This window comes from Globicephala melas, chromosome 2, assembly GCF_963455315.2.
Source record: "Globicephala melas chromosome 2, mGloMel1.2, whole genome shotgun sequence".
Classification (NCBI taxonomy): Eukaryota; Metazoa; Chordata; class Mammalia; order Artiodactyla; family Delphinidae; genus Globicephala; species Globicephala melas.
The window spans coordinates 49077024-49089995 of NC_083315.2; the positions used below are offsets into that span (position 1 = coordinate 49077024).

Genomic DNA, 12972 nt, shown 5'->3' on the forward strand with positions numbered 1-12972 from the left:
AGCAAACACTCAGAAAAAACAAAACAAACGAAAAAAAAATTAACGCACACAACATGCTTAGTGTTCTAAGTTACACACAGTTGCACAAGGGGCAGAAAAGTCTAATTTGAATCGACAAAAAATGAACAATATCCTTTAAAATACAGCCGGGGCTAGATGGCTGGGAGTGAATGAAATGCATTACCCAACCAACTGCTGCTGTAACACAAGCCCTCTCCTCCCCCTCCTGGGCCTCATTCATAAAAAGCCTGCTTTGCCTCAGCAGCTGCAGGAGCCGGACTGGATTTGCGTCCGTGTTTTCCAAGACAGAGGGAAAACAAATGAAACAAAGAGAATCCCTCAGATTCCACCACCGAGTCTGCCTCCTCTAGGGAAGTTTGCGCTGCCTCTCTCGGTCGCCAGGTCTGTTCCCCAAACAGGCGGAGGGCATTCTGCAGAGCTGCTTGTGGGGAGCAGGGCTAATGCTTACACACCCAGTGTGTTATTAAAGAAATTCCCATCTGCTGAGTCACACGCCGTATCTCTCACCACCCTGCTATTTAAAAGATAATAATAAAAAACAAAAATCGAATGTTCTTCCTTGTTGGTAAATGGGGGCTGTCAGTTTATCTAAAGACTGCCGAATTGGGGTAGAGGTGGCAACAAATTTCCAAAAGAGGTGGAATTTTTAAGTTGTCCACTTTTAAACTGATAGCACCATGCTCAAACTTTATACAGCCATGGTAGAAATCTTAGGAGGTTTTGTACAACTTTAATTCTTAATATTACTTTTCAAATTTCCAAACACACCAACAGTTGATATGCTGCATCCTGAAGTCCCCCAAGTCCAACCCTTTGCCATGGCTCCCCTCCCAGCAGAGCATCTTTCACCACTTCCCAGGCCCAGGGAGGCTGGTTCTTACAAAAGAACAAGCCTCGCTCAAGTACACAGTCCCTTAGGAAAGTCAGAAATCACCATGATAGATGGGAGGCTATCAAATTTTTTAGACTCAAAACCCTTCTTCAAAACAAGGCCTGAACACAGAGCATGTTCTAATTTACCAGGAATGTTTTTTTTAAAAAAACATCTTTATTCGAATATAATTGCTTTACAATGGTGTGTTAGTTTCTGCTTTATAACAAAGTGAATCAGCTATACATATACATATATCCCCATATCTCCTCCCTCTTGCGTCTTCCTCCCACCCTCCCTATCCCACCCCTCTAGGTGGTCACAAAGCACCGAGCTGATCTCCCTGTGCTGTGTGGCTGCTTCCCACTAGCTATCTGTTTCACATTTGGTAGTGTATATATATGTCCATGCCACTCTCTTACTTTGTCCCAGTTTACCCTTCCCCCTCCCCGTGTCCTCAAGTCCATTCTCTACGTCTGCGTCTTTATTCCTGTCCTGCCCCTGCCCCTAGGTTCTTCAGAACCATTTTTTTTTTTTAGATTCCATATATATGTGTTAGCATACAGTATTTGTTTTTCAAAAATATGAACGCTTCACGAATTTGCGCATCATCCTTGTTCAGGGGCCATGCTAATCTTCTCTGTATCGTTCCAATTTTAGTATACGTGCTGCCGAAGCAAGCACACCAGGAATGGTTTTAATGCAAGAATTAAATAGGAACAGAGTGCAGGAAGAGGAAACAGGAATAAAACCATTCTTGTTGCCCTAATACCAGAGCTGTCTTCTGGTAAATTGAGATATAAATTCTCTCCAGAGACAAGATGATCAGAGCTATTAACTGGTCCCTTCTCGGCTCTTGCAAAACAGAAGTAGGGTTTCAAAATCTCAAATGGCAAGGGGTGCGGGGGAGTCTGCTACATTTCCAGAAAATCCTAACTTTAACACTACAGTCCCTCTGTAATCCCGCCCTGCTCATCAGGGCTGGGGCCCAGGAGGTCACATTCCTGCGTGCTCCCCGCCACTCCCTCCCCCACCCCCAGACTATAATAGAAGCCCTGAGCGCTCTTGTGCAGTAAACATTCATTGCTACCACATTCTCTCCCCCCACGAAGGCCTCCCCCTCCCACCTTCACCCAGGGATTGACAGCCAAAGAAATGAGAAAATGATGTGGAGATAGCAAATGAATCTTGTAAGATATCTGGTCTGTAATTAAATCACAATAACCTCTTCAAGGCAACAATGTCAAGATAACCAACTGAGAGCAAAATAAACGAGTCTTACAGAAATTACACCAACCTTTATAAAGAGATTACCTAGTGGCTGCTGCCCGGATTCCACAACCATTTTTTTTTAACTAGTCTCAGACCTTCTGACCATAGTGTGAGAGTTCCCATGTGGAAACCTGCAGACCTGTGGTTCTCTATGTATTTTCTGTGACCATGAACATGCTTTACAGGTAAGGGGAATGTACCCATGATCATTTTTTGAGGGGGGCCCATGGAAGAAGGAGATAGATGAGTCATATAATGGATACAGATTTAGTGAGATTTTAATACCTAAATTGTCTCTGGCCCCATCTGCAAACAACTGGTAAACATCAAAATGTTTCTTAACCCCTTGGGTGTGGGCATGGTTACCCAAAGACATGGTAACTTCCCTAAAGGAAAAATAAAATACACCCTACGATGCACATCAATTAATCAAGTTTGGCCCTAACTAAATGTGTGGTATATAGGGCAAGATACCTTATAAGCTCTCTGTCCATCAGCGTCCTCATCTATAGAATGGATATAACAATGAAGCTGACTCTTGCAGGGTTGTCATAAGGGCTGATACAGAATAAGTGCTCAATAAATATTAGTTGCTTTGCTAAGCTGTCACTATGTCACCTCACCCCCCATCTAAACTCTCTGCACCGACTTTCCAACACAGAGAACAAAATCCTTTTTTTTTTTTTTCTGTCCCACGTGATGATCTGGCTGTGCCCACCCTCTACCCCTCCCTCATGGGCTCCAGCCCCACGACTGTCTCTTCCTCTTTCTCTGCTGTCCCATATGCATCCCATATGCATCTGCCAGTCCTGCTGGCGCTTTGGGATTCCAACTGCATCTCCCAACAACCTTCACCATTATCCTGGTCTAAGATGCACATTCTCTGCCCTGGATCATGGCAACTGCCACCTCCTACTGGTCTCTCTGCTTCTGTTCCGGCCCTAGAGTCTACTGGCAACACAGAAGCCAGTGTCACCCCCCTGCTCAGAATCCCGCCATCTCCTGTCCCTGTCAAAGCCAAGGTCCTCACCATGGCCCCCTGCCCTCCAGCCTCCTGGCTTTCCTGCAACCCTTCCTTTAGGTCTCTGCCCAAATGCCACCTCACTAGAGACCCCCTCTGAGTACCCTACAGAAAAGAGCACCCCACCCAGCACAGTCCCCAGGCCGCCCTGATTTAACAAAAGCTCCATGAAGGCAGAGACTCGTCCATGGCTCTGTTCCTGTACCGAGAACAGCACCTGGCACAGGGCAGGTGCCCAGAGAGTGTGGGGTGAATAAACAGCCCTGCTCCCCACATGCACACACCCCAAGATCATCCCCACCTTGGGGACTTTCCACCTATGGTCCCCTGCCACCACGTCCCCATGTCTCCTCCTGGCTGACTCATACTCTCAGGGCAAACGTCCCCTCCTCCGAAAGCCCTTCTCTGAGACCCCAACCCCAACCCCAACCCCACCCCCCACCAGTTATTCATCTATTCTTGCTCACAGAACTCATCACTGTCTGACACTGTGACTTGATTATGGTCTGTTTCTGCCACTAGAACGTTTCCATCACTGGGCCCTCAGTGGCTACAACAGTGCACCCGAGCACCTGGCCTGTGTTTCTGAAGAATGGTGGTGCTTATATTGATGTTCTTTACAAAGGAAATCTGGGAGCGGGGCAGGAGGGCCAGTTCTTCCCCGTGCCACACACTCCGAAAGTTCTCTTTCAATGCAACACCTCTGGAGCCTGCAAACGCCTGCCGGCTGATGGGCTCTGTGGTCGCCCGCAGAAACACTCAGCAGCTAAGAGGTTATTTGTGTGCAAAGGAAAACAAACCTAAGTTACTAAATAACAGCTCAACATCTGTCACCACAGATGAGCAACTCTACGCACAGCCAATGATCCTGCACGGCATGACCTGTCCAAACACCAGGTGTCAGCTCCGCTTCTCCTTGAGCGGGCTTGAGCGCGGTCATCACAGCTGCCTGGGGACACCGCTCAAAACCAGCACCCCGACCCCAGCGCCCAGCCTCCTGGCCTCTGATGCACTCACTGCCTGCGCAGCAGAGACATCAGGTGACTTCCCTGAACAAGAAAAATTGCCCGCAAGGCCGCAGGTGGGACTTTAATGGTGCTGCTGTCATGACCTCGGGGAAACCAGGACCACAAAACGTGACTGTGGGCACTACACACATAGGGCGGGGGGAGAGCTGTGGAAGATGTGGGGGACCCACTCCAACACGAGCACCCCGCAAACGAGGTGGAAGCAAGCTCACCCACCCCAAGAGACCCCGGGCCCCCGGCCTTGAGAGTTAGATGCACCGTCAGAATTCCAATAGGATTCATTAGCGAGAGTGTTCAAACAAACCCAGTGTGAACACACACTCAGCAAACATTGACTGGAGCTTTGGGAACGGAGGCTCTGTCTAGGTGCTTGGGAGACATGGGGAAGAAAAACAAAAAGATAAGATCCTTGCCCTTGTAAAGCTTGTGTGGGTCTAAGGGAGACACAGAGAAATATACCAGAGAAAATATACCAAAGACTTAATTATTAAGTAAGTTAAAATCATATGTTAGAAAATAATAAATGGAGAAATCCAGATTAAGATCACCAATTACCAGTCACGAGACCTCAGCAGCTCAGACTGTGGATGTGGGGTTCAGAGACATCTGAGAAGTTATGCTATTTGCCAGACAAATGTGTTCCCATTGTAATGTAAACTGCAGGACCAAGCTATCCATGTTGCGCTTGTTCCCTGCAGGATTCTCAGCTCAAGAAGAACACCAGGCACAGGTCAGAGGCTCAGCAGCATTTGCTGAAGAAACGAAATGCTCACCACCAAGTTCTCACTTCTGTGACAGAACCTCCCAAAGGTGAGGGAGGGCCTGGGCTTTTACAACAGATCCCAAACAAAACCAAACACACACACACAGAGGCACCTTTACCTCTCCTCCACCCCCATCCTCCCAGGGGGGCACAGGAAGGTCCACTACAACCTGCCAGCACAGTGCCCAACACAACACCTGGGCCCCGCAGTCCACGTCCCCTGCTGGCCACCTCTTCCTGGGCTGGGGTGCTCACGGACCCTGTCCAAGCTGAGCCCTGGGCCGCCTGCAGGGCTACACGGTGGAGCACAATACATCTACGAGGCAGAGATGGATAAGCGTGCAAGCACTGTCCTTCAATACCTCCAGTATTTCAGATATCTAAAAAGCACATTACAAACCTCAGTGGTGATCTAGTTAGCTTGTTTGCAAAAGATAATTTAAATAGGTGTTTCAAATTACTAGGAAGAAAGCATGACCAACACAAAGGCATGTTCCATCTAAAAGCAGCGGTTCTCAGGAAATAGCATTTGTAAAATATGCTTATTAAAGTTAGATCATTTCTTCAAGAAACATAATTCTAACATAATTTGTGTTCTGTTAAATTTTTAACTTACTAATACATGTGGGTATGTTTTTTAAGACCTAAAGTACATGACTATTTAACCGAGCCTGGAGGGCAAAGTTAAAATAACACAGCATACAGGTTAAAGTGAGCTTTCTTAATGGCTCTTTCCTTTCCCACCCTCTTTCATCCCACTTTCAGAAACTTAAGTTAAATAAAAACTTACCTGTTAGCTATTTCCTAGATAACTTACAACTGCTATAAAACATTCAATTCTTTTCCCACTACTTTATTACTTAAGGAGTTGAGGGTTAAATGTTATTAATTTTCACATAATTTAGTGCTTATACATCAGCAGATCCAGATTCTTCTTTAAGCCATTCCACAGTGAGGTTAAGGTCAGGGAAAGATTCATGACTTCTGGTCCAAACTGATAGCAACACTAAGGTATAAACAATCAGGCCATAGCTTAGAAGAGAGCAGAGAAGGTCACAGATTACACGGTGCTGACGTCTGCACAACAAGGTTGAGGACTCAAGCCCAAAATGATGAGGGTCAAGAGGTGAGGGATTCTTGCTTCAGGGAGACACTAGGCACATTTTCCAGTTGAGTTCGCAGTGAATCAAGGTCACTTGGTATTGTGTTTCCCGAACTACTGTAGAGGAAAGGCTCTGAAATGATTCCACTTTGAAGTTCACGACTGATTTCGTTACAACCAAATGACAGCAAACATTGGCACAGCGGTTGCACATAAAAGTGCTTCAGAGGACGTCAGCTAGGAAACGGAACTTTTTACAGACAAATCAGAACGTCACTTATCTAAAGGAGACGGTTTGTTTACTAACTGATTTTCAAGTCCATTTTGTGAATAAAAACTGTAGTTGGCCTATCCTGGAGAACTACTCAGCTGTTAACAGAGCCGTGCGGGACATACAGGCTTCTTCCTCTACCTCTGCTCCTTTCCTTCTTCCACACAATCCACCTGAGGCCCACTGCGGGCAACTGCTCTCCACTGCAGACCGTAGCCTACACACCCACCCATATTTAGGGAAAAACATCTCAGACAGCTGGCACGAAATCAATGTCCACCTGAAAAGTACCTCTGAGAGCCATCTAATAAAGTCCAAAACCATGGCCATGAATACCAAACCGTGGAAGTCTAGACTGGTTTTTCTAAATGAGACAAGGAAAGTACTCCATGTGCAACATCTTGTAAACCCACAGCTGTTGAACAACGTCTTTCAGTCACAGAGCTGAACGCAGAGAAGACAGCCATTTTCACAACAGCGTTTCCTTTCTGGATGGGAATGCATAGGGCACTTGTCATGGCCGTTACGTAAGCACTGAGATCAGGTAACTTACCATCGTGCACCTTGCTTCACCTCAAAACCTAAAACTGTGCACTAAAGTCACCCTCATTTTGTGCCTTTCTGCAAAAGTGAAGCTATTAAAATCTGAGCAAAAGAATAAATACAAATATTTCATAACATTCTACCTTTAAGGGTCCCAAAGATTCAAGGGTGTTCCCTCTTAGAATAGTTTTATCTTCGTTGAAATTAAAGGGTCTTAATATAGTCTTTTTCCTACAGATCTCTGGGTGTAAATTACAGATTGATGTCAATGAAGTGGAAGAAATTTGAGGAAAAGGATGTTTCTTTCATAAAATATTATGCATCAGAGTATACATTCTAAGCTATAAATATTTAGCAAGGGATAATATGACGCATTTACTAATATTTCTGTCAAAATAACAACATCTGAACTGTCACTTTAACAAGCTACCTTCTCCTCATGTTTTAGTATAGAGAAGTGTTGGGATACAATCTCTTTTTAAAGAGAAACATACTGTGATTGCAGCTAAAACTGGGAGTAACCTGAGTCCGTGACTTAAAGGGCAGAACTAAGCCCTATTACTACAGTGATAACAGTAACAGGAGCATTTGATTACGTATGGCTCTCCCTAAGCCCTGAAACATTAGAAGGCCTCCATTTTCATTACAAATGTTTGAAAATGCTTTTAAAACGGATTCATTTATTGACAGTATAAGGTTTTTTTTTTTTTTAAGTACTTGCGTTCCTTTCCTAAAAGGGAGACATTTTGCTGTTTGTTAATTTTCACATCTGTCAGCAACTGACAACTGGATCTGTTGAGCAACCATTTATTCTTTTTGACAAAGAAATTTCATATAAAATTGGAATGGAATTTTATGATCAAGTGCAAGAGAATCTGGAGCAACTTCACAGATGGTAACATCTAACAGTGCACAGACCCCAGAGGTTCTCCTGCAGTGGCCCTGGGGAACAGGCCAGCCTTTGTATTGGTATAGAACAGACAGGCCTGGAGCTTTTCAGGAGGAAAAAAAAAATCAATACAGCAATATACAATGGCAGACAAAGCTACAAGTGTTTACAGAGTTTTAGCACATAGAAACATCCGGTTCAAAAGCTTGTTGAACTCAAATCTGTACTTGGTCTGTCACAAGCAACCCACCACCACCTCTCAAAACATCAACTCTTATTGAACACACAAAAAATTCCGTGTTTAGGCACAGAATATTGGTACAAAATATCCAAAAATGAAAGTGAACTTTTCCAAAAGTAAAACCCAGTAAATTCAAGGAAACATCCAATAATTAAGAGGAATAATAACTGTTTAAAATTTGGGGTTTGGGAATTTGGCCTCCCACCTGTCCCCATCTAGGGATGTAAATAAAAAACATTGAAGTTATAATGTAAAAAATATATATGAAAAGATCTTATAACGTGCGCCAGCCATAATCATCTTAATATGGTAACCCGGGTAATAACTTCCCGCCAGGATTTAGCCTTTGATGGTAATGGTCACACATCGATAGCTTTTACTTTAAAAGCCTCTTTCCAAACAAACAGACATCAAATCAAAAAGCACATTTTAAAATTAGAAAGATTTTGCTAATTTGTCTTCTATATTTCCAAAGATGAATCTCACTCAGAAATCTGGGTGCTCTTATCTCTCAAGATACATGAAAATGCCTCAGAAATGCTTAGTTCACATAATGGTGAGTATGTGTGTGGGTGTCAGTCACTTTCCCTTCTCCTGAGACTAAGCAGCTACCATTTGAAGTCTCCAATTCCACCCCCCCTACATTTACAATATTCTACCAATTAACACTCATTTGGATCAGCAAAGAAACATTGGTGGTGGGGGGGAGGTTTACTGTCAGCCCTTCATACCTTAAAACTGAAAGTCAGGAAGACAATCTGACTCAAGAATTCTACAGGAAGTGAATTTGGGGATTTTTAAGGTAATAGGGAGGACAAAAAAATTTTCCCTGAACTGCCTGGTTGGCCCTTCCAAGGGGGAGAATTATATAAACCCTACCCAGCCTCTTCCACCGAACCCCTTGCCAGGTGAGGAGCTATGCCTACAGTATGTACAGAAGTTATCCGAGCAGATTTCCACTTTGCCAACGTCTCTCCTTCCACCTTCTGCTTCCCCAGCAAACCACACCCCTGAGACCCTTCATTTGTGTTTGTGTAAAATAACAGGCACCTTAAATGTGCTACCTTCCATTTGTGCATCATTGCTGTGCATCAACAAAATACTGACTGTGTACATCATTAACTACGTCACGCATGCCTGTGCATTTTTAACTCATTCTAGCACCACAACTCTGTTTACTAAAATACACTCAGCATTTATTGGTCACACAGCCTTTCATCAACTTACAACTTAAAAATGGGATCAGACAATAGGCGGTCTTTTGTGACTGGCTTCTTTCACTTGGACATTGTCTCCAAGATCCATCCATCCATTTTACTTTTTATCAGGTGGCAAAATAGTTTGTCGATCTATGATATCAATGCTTTAGGTGGGAAAACTGTCCTCTTTCACAGCCCACCAGTCACACGTTACATGGTAGGTGGTCATAGATAAGGACTTTAATGTTTGAACAGATCGCCACTCTTTTTGGCTTCATTCTTATACAAGTAAAATTTAATAAAAAGAAAACTGCTTACTAGGTTTAATAATAAGTTACAAATAAGTTAAAAGTCAATTATTAGAGGAAAAGATACAAAGTAAGTTGGTTGTTGCTTTTTTAAGTCTTTTGAGATATCAGAGTAATATGTGTTGCATTTGCCAAAGGCATAGCGGCCTATAATAAGGGCAACCACACACATAAGGCTTTCCTGGCACCACGAAGATGTGATTTAGGCACTAAAAGAATATATGTTAACATTTATTAGTCAGTAGTTCATTAGGCATTGTTAAGTAATTTCTAATCAAGAACCTATCATCATGGAGCCATCTGAGCAGGCACCAACAGCTATGAAAACTTTAAAGGAAATTTTGGTACAAGCTTCAGTCTCGTGAAGGCTTGCACATGGTTTTGTATGTGACTCTAATTACCTGGCTAGGAGGCATCAAGAATATAAAAAAGGAAATGATCTTTTCTTTATGTTTACCCATATTATTTTCTGCTTTTGTTTTAAGCATTACAAGGTAAATGAACACACATACTTAGGGTGGTAAAAACTCTATAATTTGATTAGCTTGACTATATGATTCAACATGAAGTGAAAGAAAAATAGGTTTTATAAGATGGCAGAAGTTTTATACTTTGTTTTCATGTTGTTAAATACTGTTTCCTCTTTCCTCTGTGAGGGGAAGACTCTGATCAGCCCCTTCTCTGTTTTTCCCTCAGGGCATAAAGAGAGGTCCTACAGAGGGAAAAGACCAGGGAGGCCAGGGGCTTTGCTGAGCCAATCAAAACTGCAAGGCCCAGGGCTCCAGGCTCCCAGGCCAGCATTCCTGCCAGGCCCCTGGACAGTGGCTCCCTGTTCCACCCGCTGCACCACAGCACCTGTGCACGGGGCAAACTGCATTTGAAATAAGCTTCCCCAGATGTGCTTCCATGTGGAAGTTAAGGTTTTCTGTGCAGGTCTGTCACAGCCCTATCGAGGGACAGGCCACCTGGAAAAACAAGGGGGAGAAATGATCCCTGACGGTTCCGTCACATGCTTTGTTTAAACGAAAGAAGTGATGATCTTTCTGGGCAAGGATACGGGTCACTCAGGTGCCCCCTTCACTTTGCACCCCACTTCCCCTGTGCACTCTGACCTGCAGCGTCACAGCACACGCCGCACCCCAACATGCACACTGAGATGACCGAGCAGGATGCCTCCGGTGTTGCCAAGACTCCTCCTCCAGTCACCTGCCCAGCCCTTCTCAAACCCCAGTGGCACAGAGCCTCCTGTTCCTTCACAGAGTACCCTCATGGGGCAAAGTCCCAGAACACAAGCCATGGAAACTCAGCGGCTAATATGCATTTCCTCTGGCTAAGTCACAGATACTAAATGTTGGCAGATGAAGTGTACCCAGAGCAACTCAGGGCTATTTTCAGGGTATGGGCTTTCCTTTTATTTTATTTTTTTTAATTAATTTTTTATTTTTGGCTGTGCTGGGTCTCCGTTTCTGACTGAGGGCTTTCTCCAGTTGCGGCAAGCGGGGGCCACTCTTCATCACGATGCGCGGGACTCTCACTATCGCGGCCTCTCTTGTTGCGGCGCACAAGACGCGCAGGCTCAGTAGCTGTGGCTCACGGGCCCAACTTCTCCGCGGCATGTGGGATCTTCCCAGACCGGGGCACGAACCCGTGTCCCTGCATTGGCAGGCAGGCAGACTCTCAACCACTGCGCCACCAGGGAAGCCCTGGACTTTCCTTTTTCTCTGAGCTCCAGGAGCAAACCCCCACGTACCATTCTCCCTCCAATGGTGCTTCCCCCGGGACTCCCCTCCTCATCAAAGTGGGAAGACCCTCCCAAGGCCACAAAAGAGCCCCTGGGTTACATTATGGGTCTTGGTCACAGGATTTAAGAATGTATCCCTGTACAGCCTGTTGTTTCCCCCCCCATTATTAAACTGTAAGACCATTCAATGAAAAAGCCCCTTCCCCAAAGAAAAAGTTCAATGGCATAAATTTAAAGGTCCACTTCAAGTCACGGTTGCATTTAATTACATTGAAGACATGGCATGTCGCCTTCTTTGTAAGGTATGGAATTTTCACTTTTCAAATGAAAGACAACCCATCCTCCAAGGAGAAGGACTAGACGAGGAGCAGGGAGGTGGTAGGCAGAGGAAGGACGAACCAGAGGCTTCGACCACAGAGACTGAAACCGCGACGTTTGCTTTTCTGAGAAACATACTACAAACATAATGAAAATGATTACAGTATAAATTAAGACTGTGGATTTTTGCCTTAAAAAAAAACGGCTAGCCAGCTGACATCTTTATCGCCCCCGTGGTTCCAAATGGAAAAAGCGTCACAGATGCAATTGTACAGCCTAGAACAACGAGTTCTTGTAAACAGTGTAAAGGTTTTTCTTTTTTCTTTCAAAGATAAAGAAGGCATAACCTAGAAATAATATAACTACACAAAGAAAATATTACACACAAAGAAAGAAGTTGGCAATCATGATCTGAGTTGGATTTAAGGGTTTGCTTGTTTGTCTTTCCATTTTACAGAAAGGTAAATGACCAGAAAAGTCAACTGGGAAAAGTAAGCCATGAGCTCACGTGTTCTCTTCTGTTATGAGCAGGATCTGCCTTCAGAAACTTTAAAAAAAGGGGGGGAGGGGGTTAGAAAAGAAAAAGAAAAAAGCCACTGTAAAACTAGTTTCTAAGTTAAAAGAGAAAATAATATTTAACTGACTCCTGAGCACAAAAATTCTTTAACCACTTTAATCGATTGAAATTGACGCTAGAAGTAACTGCTGAGAAACCACAAGGAGTAAACATGAAGCCCACTGCTTTGCTGAAAACCAGGGAGATGTCAGGCAGAGAGGAAAAAGGAAAAGGACAGAGAAAAATGTGTTTTGCACAAGGATGAACAGAGTTGCTTCTGCACAGCCTCCACACTGAGTGGAATCACCTGATGGTGCCCAGGGGACAACACCACCCCTCACCACCCTCCCGGGGCTGTCAGGGCTCTGCATGGGCACAGCATCCTCAGGGAGTCCCGATCAAGGCCAAGCAGTAAACAGTTTGAGAAATTACACAAAGTGCAAAGTTGACATCATTATTTACATGCAATCAGGAAAAAGATCCCCTGACAGAGGGAGACTTGCATTAGATAAATGCCTTTAAAATCCTTTAATAGAAGAGATGCACATACTATGTAAACAGACACTGGCACCTCTGACTAAAAAGCACCCTGGATAAGTGACTGGGCTCAGAGCACAGGAAGAGAGTTTGTAATGTAGAAGACAGCAGGACAACTCTTCCCTTTGACCTTTCACTAGTCCTAGCTCATGACTCAGAGATGGTGGCTGCCCTGCCCACAAAGGGAGGTGCCTGCATCTCCTCCTCCAACGTTGTCCGTGTCCAAGAGGCTCACTTGAACCCTGGGATGAGGGCAACCGCCGCTTCCATGCAGGTCGCTTTCTAACTTTG

At 44.4% G+C, this 12972-nt stretch overlaps 1 protein-coding gene and 1 non-coding gene across 3 annotated transcripts in view; both read right to left on the reverse strand.

Moving 5' to 3' along the window:
* IGF1R (insulin like growth factor 1 receptor) overlaps positions 1 to 12972 on the reverse strand; it is a 307950-nt gene that overhangs the window by 152555 nt on the left and 142423 nt on the right. The window lies entirely within an intron of this gene.
* On the reverse strand, positions 1470 to 1576 carry LOC115861967 (U6 spliceosomal RNA). The gene has a single exon (XR_004042951.1). It is a non-coding gene; the product is annotated as a U6 spliceosomal RNA (small nuclear RNA).